This window comes from Perca fluviatilis, chromosome 7 (assembly GCF_010015445.1).
Source record: "Perca fluviatilis chromosome 7, GENO_Pfluv_1.0, whole genome shotgun sequence".
In the NCBI taxonomy this organism is placed as follows: domain Eukaryota; kingdom Metazoa; phylum Chordata; class Actinopteri; order Perciformes; family Percidae; genus Perca; species Perca fluviatilis.
The window spans coordinates 42,498,182-42,511,557 of record NC_053118.1 but is presented as its reverse complement, the minus strand read 5'-3'; the positions used below and the strand labels follow the sequence as shown (position 1 = coordinate 42,511,557).

At 39.6% G+C, this 13,376-nt stretch overlaps 1 long non-coding RNA gene across 2 annotated transcripts; it reads left to right on the top strand.

The window, feature by feature from the left end:
• The first annotated feature begins 577 nt into the window (after window positions 1–577).
• LOC120562756 lies at window positions 578–3,121 on the top strand. 2 transcript variants are annotated; one of them, XR_005639820.1, is made up of 4 exons: window positions 578–596; window positions 1,801–1,902; window positions 2,405–2,509; window positions 3,005–3,121. It is a non-coding gene; the product is annotated as an uncharacterized LOC120562756 (long non-coding RNA). The 2 variants fall into 2 exon arrangements; XR_005639819.1 differs by lacking the exon at window positions 578–596 and having other exon boundaries at window positions 1,766–1,902.
• The last annotated feature ends 10,255 nt before the right edge of the window (window positions 3,122–13,376 follow it).

Here is a 13,376-nt window from a genome sequence, read left to right as displayed (position 1 = left end):
ACAGGAACTGAAAGTAACAGTTACTCAATATTTATTAATACACTTTCCTGAAAAACACTTAACAGACTTTACATGTTTTTGTTCTCAACATTTTATATATATGTGTGTGTGTGTTTCTGTGTGTGTGAGTATGCGTGTGCGTTTGTATGTATCTGTGTGTGGGTATGTGTGCGTGTGTGTGCGTTTGCCTTTGCGTGTGCATGTGTGTGTGCTTGCGTGTGTGTGTGTGTGTTTTTGCATGTGCATGTGTGTGCACAGAGCTGTATAGTAACGAAGTAGAACTACTTCACTACTGCACTTAAGTACTAAAAGGCTGTATCTGTACTCTACTGGAGTATTATTTTTTTCTTCTACTTCCACTTTTACTTGAGTACATATTTTCGATGAATGAAATATGTTTACTCCGATAAAGTTTTTATGTGCTGCATCGTTACTCGTTACTGTTGTGAATTCCTCACGCTACGGAGACTGTGGAGGTTACAGTGTGTGTAGTTACGGCTACGTTAGTTACGTACCTTAATTAGAAAATTGGAAATCCCCGAGATCGTGTCGTGTTTCTTTTCATCACGGTTGCTCGTTCAGAAGTCAGAGACGATGTAAGTTTGTACTCTTTATATTTAGCCATTGTTGCAGCAGATTAAACTATTCCTGAGTTTTTTGAGTCTGTAGTGAGTCCTGAATGTTAACAGTTTGACCCTGTGATGTGAAGCTGATCTAGTTTATCTGGATGTTTGACCCTGTGATGTGAAGCTGATCTAGTTCATCTGTATGTTGCTAGCTTGCTAACTTTCCTGTAGCTACATCACACATGTTACTAGCTAGTGTGTGATACGTTTTTGGGGCGTTACTGTGCTGGAGAGGATGTTCATTTGACTTGCACAGTGTGATAATTGTAAATTTTATTTCAGTATTTGTTAATATATTAATTTTAATATAATATAATTTGATATTTGTTAATTCCTTTGGCTACAGCCTTAGGCTAAATATTTGACACAATATAAACAATATGCTATTCAACCTTTTGACTGCTTTCTTTAATAGCTAAATAACACAATACTTGTACTTTTATTTTCAGTACTTGAGTAGTACATTTTAAAATAAACTACTTGCAATACTTAAGTACAACAAATGTTGAATACTTTAGTACTTCTACTTAAGTGTGGTGCTTAAAGAGCACTTCTACTTCTACTCAAGTCACTTTTTGTGTGTGTGTGTGTGTGTGTGTGTGTGTGTGTTTTGTGTGTGTCTGTGTCTGTGTGTGTATGTGTGTTTGTGTCTGTGTCTGTGTGTGTGTCTGTGTGTGTGTGTCTGTGTGTGTATGTTTTTTTGTGTGTGTGTCTGTGTGTGTTTTTGCATGTGCATGTCTGTGTGTATGTGTGTGTTTGTGTGTATGTGTGTGTGCATGTGTGTGTGTGATTGTGCGTGTGTGTGCACAACACTGCCAGTAACGCAGAATTATCAGCTGACAAAAAAAGTTTGCATCTAACAGCCTCTGATAAAACTATATTCTTTACTATAAGTCTGCTTACCGTGTGCTTTTGTACCAAAAATAATGTGATTTTCTTTCCGTCTTTCATTGTTCTTTGTAATACAAGACTTGCTTGTGTATTTTTGTAGTTTTTAGTTGTATCATTTAGAGTAAGCACCTGAATCGAAACAAAGTCAGATGACAACAACATCTTAACTTCCCCTTCTTGATATCCTGTGTTTGTTTTTGACCGTCAGTGAACTTAGTGTTTAAATCTGGAGCTGTGGATATGTGTGTGTGTGTGTGTGATGACATTCATCCATTTACTTCAGAGACCACCTCTCTCTGTCGGAGATATAAGACGGGAGTCGATGAACATTTTCCAGTCTGAAGATTCTTTAGATCTACATCGGTGAGAGTTCTGCTCTTCTTAGGTATGTTTAGTCTTATCTTGCCAACAATTTACAGACTTCAATTCTTTATCTTTGATCACTTTATTTAATCCTTGTGTTGTCTTCCCGTCGACCTGCAACTTTTTTGTTTTTCTGGGTCAGAATTTAAACTTTTTTTCAATGTTTTGGACGTCTTTTTCGACAGTGTTGTTGCTTTTCCACCGATGTTTTTGTCACTTTTTTCAACGTTCTTTTATAAAAATAAAAATAAAGACATTCAAATGCCATGGAATTGAATTAAACTTGTGAAGCGCGTTGTAGGGAGCCATCCACGTTATTTCTTTTGAAAATGTGGTTGAAAGAAACATACATTTCTGATATAGGAACATTTTGAAAATGGGTCAGATTTGACCCGAGGATAACAGCAGGGTGTATATTTACTTCACAATAAGTCTGTCAGTCAGTAATGGAGCATGTACACAGCAGTCTGTGTTGTTAACTAACCAAAATGTCGTCTTATTGTGAAAATCTGCTCCTGTTGCAGCTTTTCCGACCTGCTTCTTCAAGGTGTAGCTGTGATTTATTCCAGGAAACCAGTTACCTTTCTCTCCAGGCGTCGACTCAACTCTTTGGACTGTTTGAAGAAACTGTAAGTTGCTTTGTTTAATACTTTAACAACAATGATTCCTGTTTACATTCTGTCTACACAAAAGTATTTATTATATAGTTATGTCATTCATATTTTCATTTGTTTATATTTTAGCCCGATATCTTAACTTGCACTTTTGTTTAAATTTGTCTTAGATTCAGATTTAGCTTTTAGTTTTGTGTTTTTAGTTTTTTAATGATTGTCGTTGGAGGCGCTTTTTTTGACACTCGTATTGTATACAACATAGTGTATTGTGTGGTTGGATTGTGTGTGTGTGTGTGTGCGTGTATGATTGCATCTCTGTTTGTGTTTATGTGTATGTGTGTGTGTGTGTGTGTGTCTGTGTGTGTGTGTGTGTGTGTGTGTGTGTGTGTGTGTGTGTGTGTGTGTGTGTGTCTGTGTGTGCATGTGTGTCTGTGTGTCTTTGTGTGTGCGTGTGTGTGTGTTTCGTCAGAGTAAGTTCTCTAACAGCTTTTATAACTCTGTGTTCTCCAGATAAACATGAAGATCTCTATCTTTGCTGGTGTTCTGCTGCTCTCTGCTGCCATGCTCTCTGTGGATGGACTAGATCCAAGAGTTCAGAAGTTTATAAATCAGCATATCAAACCAGAAATTGAACAGAACATCCTAACTGAAATAACCCATACGACAAATTCAGAGTTGTTAATTGCGAATGCAATGTCAACCTCAGGCTTCCCAACTGTGGCTGCCGTGGCTCTAGTGGCAACAGGAGAATTGTAATCGGATGTGATGACACCGGTAACCCTGTTCACTACGAAGAAGGTGTGTACATTCCCAACTGATCAAATGGTAGGATTAGGCATTTAACTGGAATCTGTTGGAAAATTTGGTTTTCAATTCCATCATCGGTTCCAAATGCAACACAAGTATATATGCATTTCTGTATCTCTGTGTCCTGTGTGTTCTTGGGTGGGGGGGTTGTTTGGTCTTTGTAAATAATAGTGTGGTCTAGACCAGTGTTTCTCAAATGGGGGTCCGTGTCCCCCTAGGGGTACTCTGGAGGACTGCAGGTGGTACGTGTCCCACTAGGGGTACTCTGGAGTACTGCAGGGGGTACGTGTCCCCCTAGTGGTACTTTGGAGGACTGCAGGGGGTACGTGTCCCCCTAGGGGTACTCTGGAGTACTGCAGCGGGTATGTGTCCCCCCAGGGGTACTCTGGAGGACCTAGTGGCCACGGTACTTCCAGGCCATTGTTGTGTTGCAGCCATGGAGTACATTAAGCGGCGCTCTAAAGTCTAGCTTTATTTTACATTGAACAAGCCCAATAAATCTTTAAATCACCATGTAATCAAAGTAAAACTTTCCTCTTATCTGTGAAATAAGAATGTGACCCGTTTTATCTCATGTTTGTCGTTTCTTTTTGAAGTTTTTTTGTCACTTTCTTTGCGCTCTTTTGTGTAACCATTATCAACTGTTGAATCAGTGTAACGTCTGTCTCCTGTTCAATAAAATACATTTAACATCTTACACTTGTGTCTGTTTTTAATGCAGTCCTGTGCAATCATTGATAAAATAGATGTGGATAATAACAGAGACGGTAATTTTTTTATGCTTTAGCTGCTTTTTTTTAAACCTCAAATGTGTCTTTTGAAGTTTTTGCTGCTTTTATCGCCTTATAATGAACAATATAAAGTCTCCTGGGGCGTGAAGTATGAAAGAAAGTGCATCGTTCATATTAAAAGATGCCATACGCACAAAACTGGAAAAGTATGTACACGCACAGAAATATTCAAATGTATAAAACTGTCCATATGCCAGGTCCTGTACACCTTTCCTTTATACATAACAATCAATGTGAAATTGATCACATATGACCCCGCCATGCTTCTTCCTGTGAATGAATATGCAAATGACTTTAATTAATCCTGACATCATTCTTTGTCCAATCAAAACAGATAAATTACGTAAGAATAACAGCTAAATTGCAAGACAGAAAGTAGTTTTTGTGTGGAATAAACATTTTAAAACTATAAGAACTTGGAAAGGTTCTGCATTTTTTTGTTAGAATTTGCCACTTTAAAGACTCAGATAAGACTACTGCCCTCACATTGTAATGGCAAGTTCATTTTTATACATCACACCATGTGCGTGAAGACCAGAGTACACAACCTTTTGTGCGTTAATAGAACTAATCTACTGAGAGACCCATATTTATATATAATGGTGTTTCAGGTGTTTAGTGTTTGTGTGGACCTCTGAGGGGTTCTAGTGTTGGACCTGTGTGTATGTGTGTGTGTGTGTTTTGTGTGTGTGTGTTGTGTGTGTTGTGTGCGTGAGTATGTGTGTGTGTGTGTGTGTGTGTGAATGTGAGTGTTTGTGGGGACTTCCTAGTGTTTCTAGTGTTTAGTGTTAGTGGGGATCTCTGAGTGTTTCTAGTGTTTGTGGGGACCTCTTAGTGTTTCTAGTGTTTAGTGTTAGTGGGGATCTCTGAGTGTTTCTAGTGTTTATGGGGATCTCTGAGTGTTTCTAGTGTTTAGTGTTTGGGGGGACCTCTGTATGTTTCTAGTGTTTGTGGGGACCTCTTAGTGTTTCTAGTGTTTAGTGTTAGTGGGGATCTCTGAGTGTTTCTAGTGTTTGTGGGGACCACTGAGTGTTTCTAGTGTTTATAAACTGAAAGAAATCCAGCATGTTGATCTTGCTTCGTAGTAGCCTACAGACTGCCGGTCTCAATCAATTCTGTGAAATGAACACGGCCCCTTAACTCAAAATCTGTGGCAGTTTCACAGATTCGCCGAAAATTCTGTGACGGGCCCACGGATGCGATGCATGTAGGTCAATGACATCATCATCCGTGGTCTACGCACAGATTCCCTGATCACAGCACGTTTCTTTCTGTACAGAGAAGCTGCATACAGCTTTGCTATTATTGGTATTTTTAGCCCAATAACCGCTGTTTTAATCAACATTTATTCACCAGATCTTATCATGGTTTAATTGTATTTCTTTTAATGTTATTATTTCGGTCTATTTCGGCCAGGGAAGCTGGATTGCTTTTTTGTTTTGATATTTTTTAAACTATAATACTACATCTAGCAATATATATGTATTATCATAATATGCATTTCTTTATTTTAATAATATTATTTTGGTCTTATTACTGGTGAAATATTACAGAATGCTGTAAGACAGAACAGATATGATCAGAGTTGGGCGCATGCAAAGCCGATTTCCCACAATGCAATGCCGGCATTCATTTCAGAGAATCAGACAACGATCAGCGGGTCTTTAACGCTAGTATCGCTTCAATATACATATATATATAAATCAGTGGTTTTGTCACCAGCAACAACACGTTGCTCAGCTTTGTTCCAGTAAGTTATGCACCGTAATAACGTTTAAAAAAATCTGCATGTATACATGTATGGTCCTGGTAGGCTTAAATTGACTTAACAGCGCCACCTGCTGTTGTGGAGTGCAAATTACAGGACATTTGTTAGAAAATGTACCTGCATTTGTGTGTGGATCTGAGGGCATTTGTGTGTGGATCAGCAAGGCGGAAAGTTAGTGCCAAAAGTCACATGACAGTTTTTCATACTTGTAGAATTTGTTTTGTACTTGTAGGATTTTTTTTTGTACTTGAAGGAATTTCTTTTTTCGTACTTGTAGAATTTGTTTTGTACTTGAAGGATTTTATTTTGTACTTGATGGATTTTGTTTTGTACTTGAAAGATTTTTTTTTGTACTTGAAAGATTTTAGTTTGTACTTGCAAGATATTTTTTGTTATTGAAGAAATACGTTTCTTTGTATGTGTAAAACATACTGTATTTGTTTGATAGGTAGGTTTCTTATTTGCAGAACAAAATGCATTAGTTTGTGAATGATGTTTTGTATTTGCAAACCACACTGAGTTTGTTTGTGAATTGTTGGGCGTGAGTAAAACACGTTTTGTGTGTGTGTGTGAGGTTTTGGCATGATTCTAACTCCATACATAGCTGTCTTAGATATAAGTCATGCATCAAATCAGTTTAATATTGATGGACAGTCACATCTGTAGTTACATTTTCTACTGGTATGATCTTATACTTATTTGAAATTTGGTGAGGCGAACATACTTTTGGGGGACATGTGTCTAAAATGATGGAGAACTATTTTAAGAATATTTCCTTTTGATGGAATGGTGTAGCACATGAAGTTTGATTAGAATATTTTACTCTTAATTACCTCCATATGCCAACTTTAATAAAGAGCTTGAACAGTTGATAAACAATGACATAGGTGAAATGTGAGGGCAAAATCAGGGCTTATGATGAAAATGTGAATAATAACTATTGATAACTAGGCAAACCAGCAACTAAGTTTGGGAGACATACTTTAAACACACATGACCTAAGGTCTGTGTACCCCCAGTTTTTTACTAGAATTGTTGGGACTTTATGAATTATACAGTGTGATCTAGACCTACTCTATCTGTAAAGTGTCTCGAGATAACTCTTGTTTTGTATGATTTGATACTATGAATAACATTTAATTGAATTGAATTCTAATGTAAAAATAAGTGTTAAAAGTATGTCAAAAAAGTCATAAAAAGTCATATTATAGTATGTCGAAAAAAGTCAAAAGAAATAATATAGTATGTTGAAAAAGGTCACAAAAAAGTCATATTATAGTATGTCGAAAAAAGCAGAGGTCGAAAAAGTACTAAAATATTGTACTCAAGTAAAAGTACCAATACTTTGATGAAATATTATTCAAGTAGAAGTACCAATACTTTGATGAAATATTACTCAAGTACAAGTAAAAATACCTATCTGAAAATATACTCAAGTAAAAATAAATAGTAGTTAATTTAAAATGTACTTTAAGTAAAAGTTACTTAGTTACATTAAAAAACCATGTAGTGAAAATAGGAAAAGGGGTCATACATCCAAAACTATTTTGTTTTTAATTGAAGAAAAATCTATACAAATGTATAAACATGTAATAACAACATAAATCCTATCACACATTACATTTAACACCTTTAGAAAGACTCTCTCATTTGGACCTCAAAATTAAATTTCTTTTGGATCTGTGAGGGTAAGACATCTTTGTTTAATTTAAATTGGGAAGAAATTCATGTGATTGATATTGCAAGGATAAATACCTTTACAGCCGTGATTGTGTTGTTTGAAAAGAGGGGATTCTAGATGCCGTGATCGTGCGGTCTGATGCCGGACACCTTGTGTAGAAGTGTTGCCCGATGCAAGAACCGCTTTTGTGTACATTATAAGTCTGATTCGACTGGTACCGACAAACTTAAATTAGTAGGGATATTGTATATTATAATGGACTGTGACATGACTGTATTGCTGAATGCTTGTGCTTACACTGAAAAACTGGGATTCGAAACATGGTGTAAGGGGGACATCTTTTGGAGATTTGATTGTACTACATAAAACTAATCACACACGGGGCTCCTGTCTCGAAACCCAGGTGGAAAAAGATTAATGTGCTGGCAGTGTTGGTTTGTGTTTGGCTGTATGTTGTTTCATGCGTGATAGTGTTTTGTTTTATATGAGGCAATTGTGAGGATTAAGGAGTTTGGTTTGTCTTTGTTTTTGTACTAGTGCTGAATTCTAGATTGTGGTCATTGTGCAGATTAAGGAATTAAGATAAAAGGAGCTCGCTACTCCTAGGAGACACGTTGATAATATAACTAAAGAGAAAGCTTATAAGTGATATAAAGATAATATAACATAATAATCTACATACTTGGTGGGGCAAAACGCTATGTGGTAGATTTAGAAAAGATAATAATATAATATACTTGGTACATTAAAGGGGGTAAATGATTGTTGTAAAAGGGAAAGACAGAGCAGACAGCTAAGAGAGGAGTGGCAGTCAGAGCGTGACTGGATCAGGTTACAAGGAGGCGTTTCCAGAGGGGAGGAGTCTGCCGCAGACTTGAGCTGTTCAGCACACAAACATAAAAAACTTGAATTGATTCAAATGCCTCGGAGCAAAAAGTTTAGAAAACAAAAGAGGTTTCCTTCCAGGCCAGCTTCCTCTGGTGACAGTGAGAGAAATTAAACCTGAAATGCAGTATGGACTTAAATTTAACAACAGTTACTTTCACTCAGAAGTCAAATTGACCATTGATCTACTTCTTGCCTTTAGCAATATTAAATTGATAGTTTTCCTATTAATGGAGGAAAACATGCCTTCCCAAAATTCAAAAAACTATTTGAATTATGAAAATGAAAATTATGAAAGTAAAAATTGGAAATGCACAAGTGATTAAAATTTGTAAAGACTAACTGCCACAAGAGGAACAATTGAGTTCACTACAGTGATTTACAACCTGAAAAAAGTATTTATCTTTGTTTAATATCAGTATGCTTTCTTCTCTATCCCTGTAGACATGGTCAGGGGAAAGTTTAGAGCCAAAAGAAAAGGGAGGGGTAGAAGTGAGCAGCTCAGACCAGGATTTTTATTTTGGGTGTGGGAGATGAGGTCACTGGGCCCAAAACTGAGGACTTTTAGTGCATGTTATTTATTTTTTTTGATACTTTTCTTTCTTAGGTAATGTTTTTAAATGAATATTGCCCAATAATATAATATTTCTACAGTTTACCTAGGCAAATAATTTGAATACTTTTTCCACGATAACTATCTGTATACACATTATTAAATTGACTAACCCTAATGTAACAATGTAACATTTTTGAATTCGTAAAAAAGCAGTGTGTTTGAACACAAAAGGAGAACTCCTTTCTTTCAGATGCTCAGAGGACAGCCGGAGGAGAATATAGAGAATACACACACACACACACAAACACACACACACACGTCACTTTTTTAGACACACATGGTAATGCACCAACAACACAGGCAACGTTTAACCAATAAACTAAGATGAATTAAACAAAAATATATTGTTTATTATATTTTTGGGTTTGGTTTGCAACACAAAGTAATACTAATTGCTGTCTGGTAGTTCTAAAAATCATTATGAATTCAAGTTTTTAGGCCTAGTAAAACAAACCTAAGTACTTCTAATTTGATGTCTTATTAAACTGAGCTGTGGGAAAATGAAAGCAACGGGTGAGAAATAATATACAGTGCAGTGACTGCATTGTATTTGTTGTAATTTTTCTTGGGCTTGATTCTATCTACTGTACTTATATACTTGCAAAATAAACATTACTTTTAAAGCTAATCTGTGTGTGTGTGTGTGTGTGTGTGTGTGTGTGTGTGTGTGTGTGTGTGTGTGTGTGTGTGTGTGTGTGTGTTTGTGTTTTCCTCATTGTCTGTTTGTCCAGACTTGCTTGACAGTCTTTTCAAGTGAGTATCATTTTTGGGTAATGCAAGCACAGCATATAGAAACAACAGCATATAGCTAAGAGGCCTATACTGTACATGTTTACATTTTTGTCCTACATCTTCTATTTATCCAATTTGTTACCTGATATGGGAACATATCCCATTATATAATTTATGTCAAAAACTTTGTATCAAAATCATTGCTGAACCTAAATTCCACATGCACAGCTCATGTTTTTCTGTGTGTGTGTGTGTGTGTGTGTGTGGGTTTCTTTTGTTCTTTAAGTTCTTTCTGACTCACCAACGAAATGAACATAGTCGTCATTTTGAGAGAAGCTGTATCAGGAAATGCAAAGCCTTAATTACTGAATGTGTGCTGAATGTGCAACTGAATCAACACTGAGGTATTTTCTAGAATGGGAGCAACTGATACTTCATAAATATCTTGATCTAGTAGTTTAGCTTCTCCTAATAGTGTATTTGTGTGTTATCAGAATGTGTGTGCGCTGTGGGTGTAGTACCGTCCTCCAGCCTGCTGTCTCCCCCTCCCCCGTCCTCGTTTCAGTCGGCCTGATGGACACTGGTCTGTGTCCATGTTCTTTTTTGTCATATCTGAAGCACACCTCAGGGTCATATGGTTGGCGTCCCATGGAGCTTCCTCTCCCACGCTGGCCTCTGCTCTGACCTCAGTCTGTCCTTGGAACATGGTCAGAGCTGCAGCGTGGAGATCTTTATCAGCTTCATCAACTGTTCCAAAGCGTTGGGTAAAAGGTAGTTCTTATCACTGATAGTGAAATATATGTAAACTGTGGCTGTGATGTGCTTCAGTATGGCTACATATCACTTTGTTGGGTGGCTTGTGGCTTGGAGGTCTAGTGGTGATCCCATAACCCCAAAGTGGGTGGATCAATCCCCAGCTCCTCCGGCCACATGTCAAAGTGACGATGTCCCTGAGCAAGGCACTGAACCCCAAGTTGTGTCCAGCTGGGCCTAATCAGCCTTTCCTTCGGACACTAATTTATTGTTTTGCCTTTTTTGTTTTCGGGGTCAATCCTGGGCGGAGACGGCGTTCTCCAAAGGGGGCTGGCGTTTCAGGGTTTCTGACCCCACTTTAGGTAGGTTTGACATGTGCACAAAGAAGGATCTGCATGTGATCGTGGAACATTATGGCATTTCTGTGTCAGTTTCCCTCTGAAAAGCTGAGCTAAAGATACTCCTCCACGTGAAGTTCGCCAAAGATCAGATCCTCTGCTGTGTTACGACAGCGCGTCCAAAAGTTGGAGAAACTATGCTTCTTTTGCCGTAAGCCCGGTCACTTGGTGGCTAATTGTGACGCTTGGAAGCGGAAGCAGCAGGGGTCATTTCAGAAACAGCCTAAGGGTGTGGGATTGATTAAAACTTCTCCCAGAGTCCAGTCCTTGGAGTCTCTAACTCCTGATGCGCCTGATGACTGTTTTAAACCATTCATCTTTAGTGGTTTTGTGTCTCTTTCAGGTAAATCTGGGGATCAGCGTCCAGTGAGAATACTGAGGGACACAGCATGTTCGCAGTCCCTGATGTTGTCTGATGTGCTGCCGCTAGGTCTCAGCTCAAGTGTGAGTGCCGTTGTGAGGGGCATTGAAATGGGTTTTGTGCCGGCACCACTGTATCAGAATCATGTACAGTCTGGCCTAGTGACAGGGTTTTTCACGGTAGGCACCTGGTCCGGATTCCCTATTGACGGCGTCGACTTTATCATGGGGAATGATATTGCAGGGGAAGTGTATCCTGTTCCTGAAGTTGTGTAGCCCCCATTCCTGAGTCGGAACGCGGTGAGCTAGCCATGAAACACCCTCAGTGTTGCGTGGGTGACTACTGGGACGCGAGCGTAGTCAGGCGGCCCAAGAGGTTAACTTGTGTGACTCCTTGTTTGCTTCTGTCCTTTCCGGGGAAAGTGTGACCTCGGGTGGCGGACCAGTAAGCCGTACTTCAGGTGAGCCGGGTGAAAAGGTTACAGATACTGTTTTGGTACCTGACACTGCTGCACCCTTGCCGCTTACACGGGAGGCTCTCATTAAAGCCCAGAAAAATTATCCCTCACTAGACAAGTGTTGGAAGTCAGTAGTCAAAAAGACAGAGTGTAATGGCAAACTGCCATTCTTCGTGGAGAATGGTGTGTTGATGCGTAGGTGGGTCTCACGGTCAGGGTGGGTGGCGACCGATTCAGATGAGGATTGGGGGATAGTTATGCAGGTAGTGATCCCTGTTGACTGTCGGCAGCATGTCTTGGTACTGGCGCATGAGCACTTATGGTCAGGTCACTTGGGCATTAGCAAAACCTATGATCGTGTTCTCAAGCAGTTCTTTTGGCCAGGAATGAAGACAGATGTAGTGCGCTTTTGTAAAACTTGCAGTACTTGCCAGATGGTAGGTAAGCCTAATCAGCCTTTGCCCCCTGCTCCGCTGCAGCCTGTCCCTGCAGTTGGTGAGCCCTTTGAGTATGTTCTGGTCGACTGTGTGGGTCCATTGCCCAAAGCCAAGTCTGGGAATCAGTTTTTGCTCACCATGATGTGTATTTCTACCCGTTTTCCTGAGGCCATTCCTTTGCGCAAGATAACCGCTAAGGCGGTTACTAAAGCATTGATTAAGTTCTTTACGACTTATGGTCTGCCGAAGACCGTACAGACTGATCAGGGAATAAACTTCCTGTCCAGGATTTTCAAGCAGACTCTCCAGTCTCGGTATCTCCCACTCTGTGTCCAGTGCTTATCATCCTGAGTTGCGAGGGTGCGCTTGAGCGCTGGCACCAGACTTTCAAGTCAATTGCGAAGATGTACCGAGATTACGTGGGAGGGACTGGGATGAGGGTGTGCCTTTTGTTCTCTTTGCTATCTGTGATGCAAAGCAGGAGTCCCTAGGGTTTAAGCCGCACAGCTAGTGTTTGGTCACAATGGTGCGTGGCCCGTTGAAAGTGTTGAAGGAGAAAAAAAGACAGTGGGTGATACCTCCTGTGAAAATGTGTTGGACTTTGTATCCCGCTGTATGTGTCTGCACCACACTACAGGTGTAAGGAGTCACGTGTCTTCATCTCAGGTCAACATGAAGAGACGTTTTGACAAGAAAGCATGTGGCGGCAGTTCGAGGGACGCATTAAGTGCTGGTCTTGTTACCGCGCCACACCTGGCCGCTCTTGCCTGCCAGGTTCTCAGGTCCATACATGGTGGAAGGTAAAGTCTCAGACACAGACTATGTTATCCGCATTAACCTGAGTAGGACGGAAGACACATTTGTGTCATATTAACATGCTGGAAATCTTTTCATCCCAGGGACGCTGACCTAAGAGGGCCAGAGAAGAACCGCATACATTGCTGTGGTAGGGGTTCCTTCTCTCGTCGGTACTTTTGCCTGAGTTGGAGGTCGACTTGTTGACACCCGTGAAGGTTATCTGTGTGGTAGGCTAGCTAACTCTGAGTTCTGGTCTACAATCGACCAGCAGCTGTCCTATCTTCCCGCCGTTCCACCAACAGGATGTGATTAGCTTGCTTGGCGGGGTATCCTGGTGTTTTACAAGATGTACCATCACATACAAGTGCTAGGCGAAGGACATTGGATGCGATGCCGCA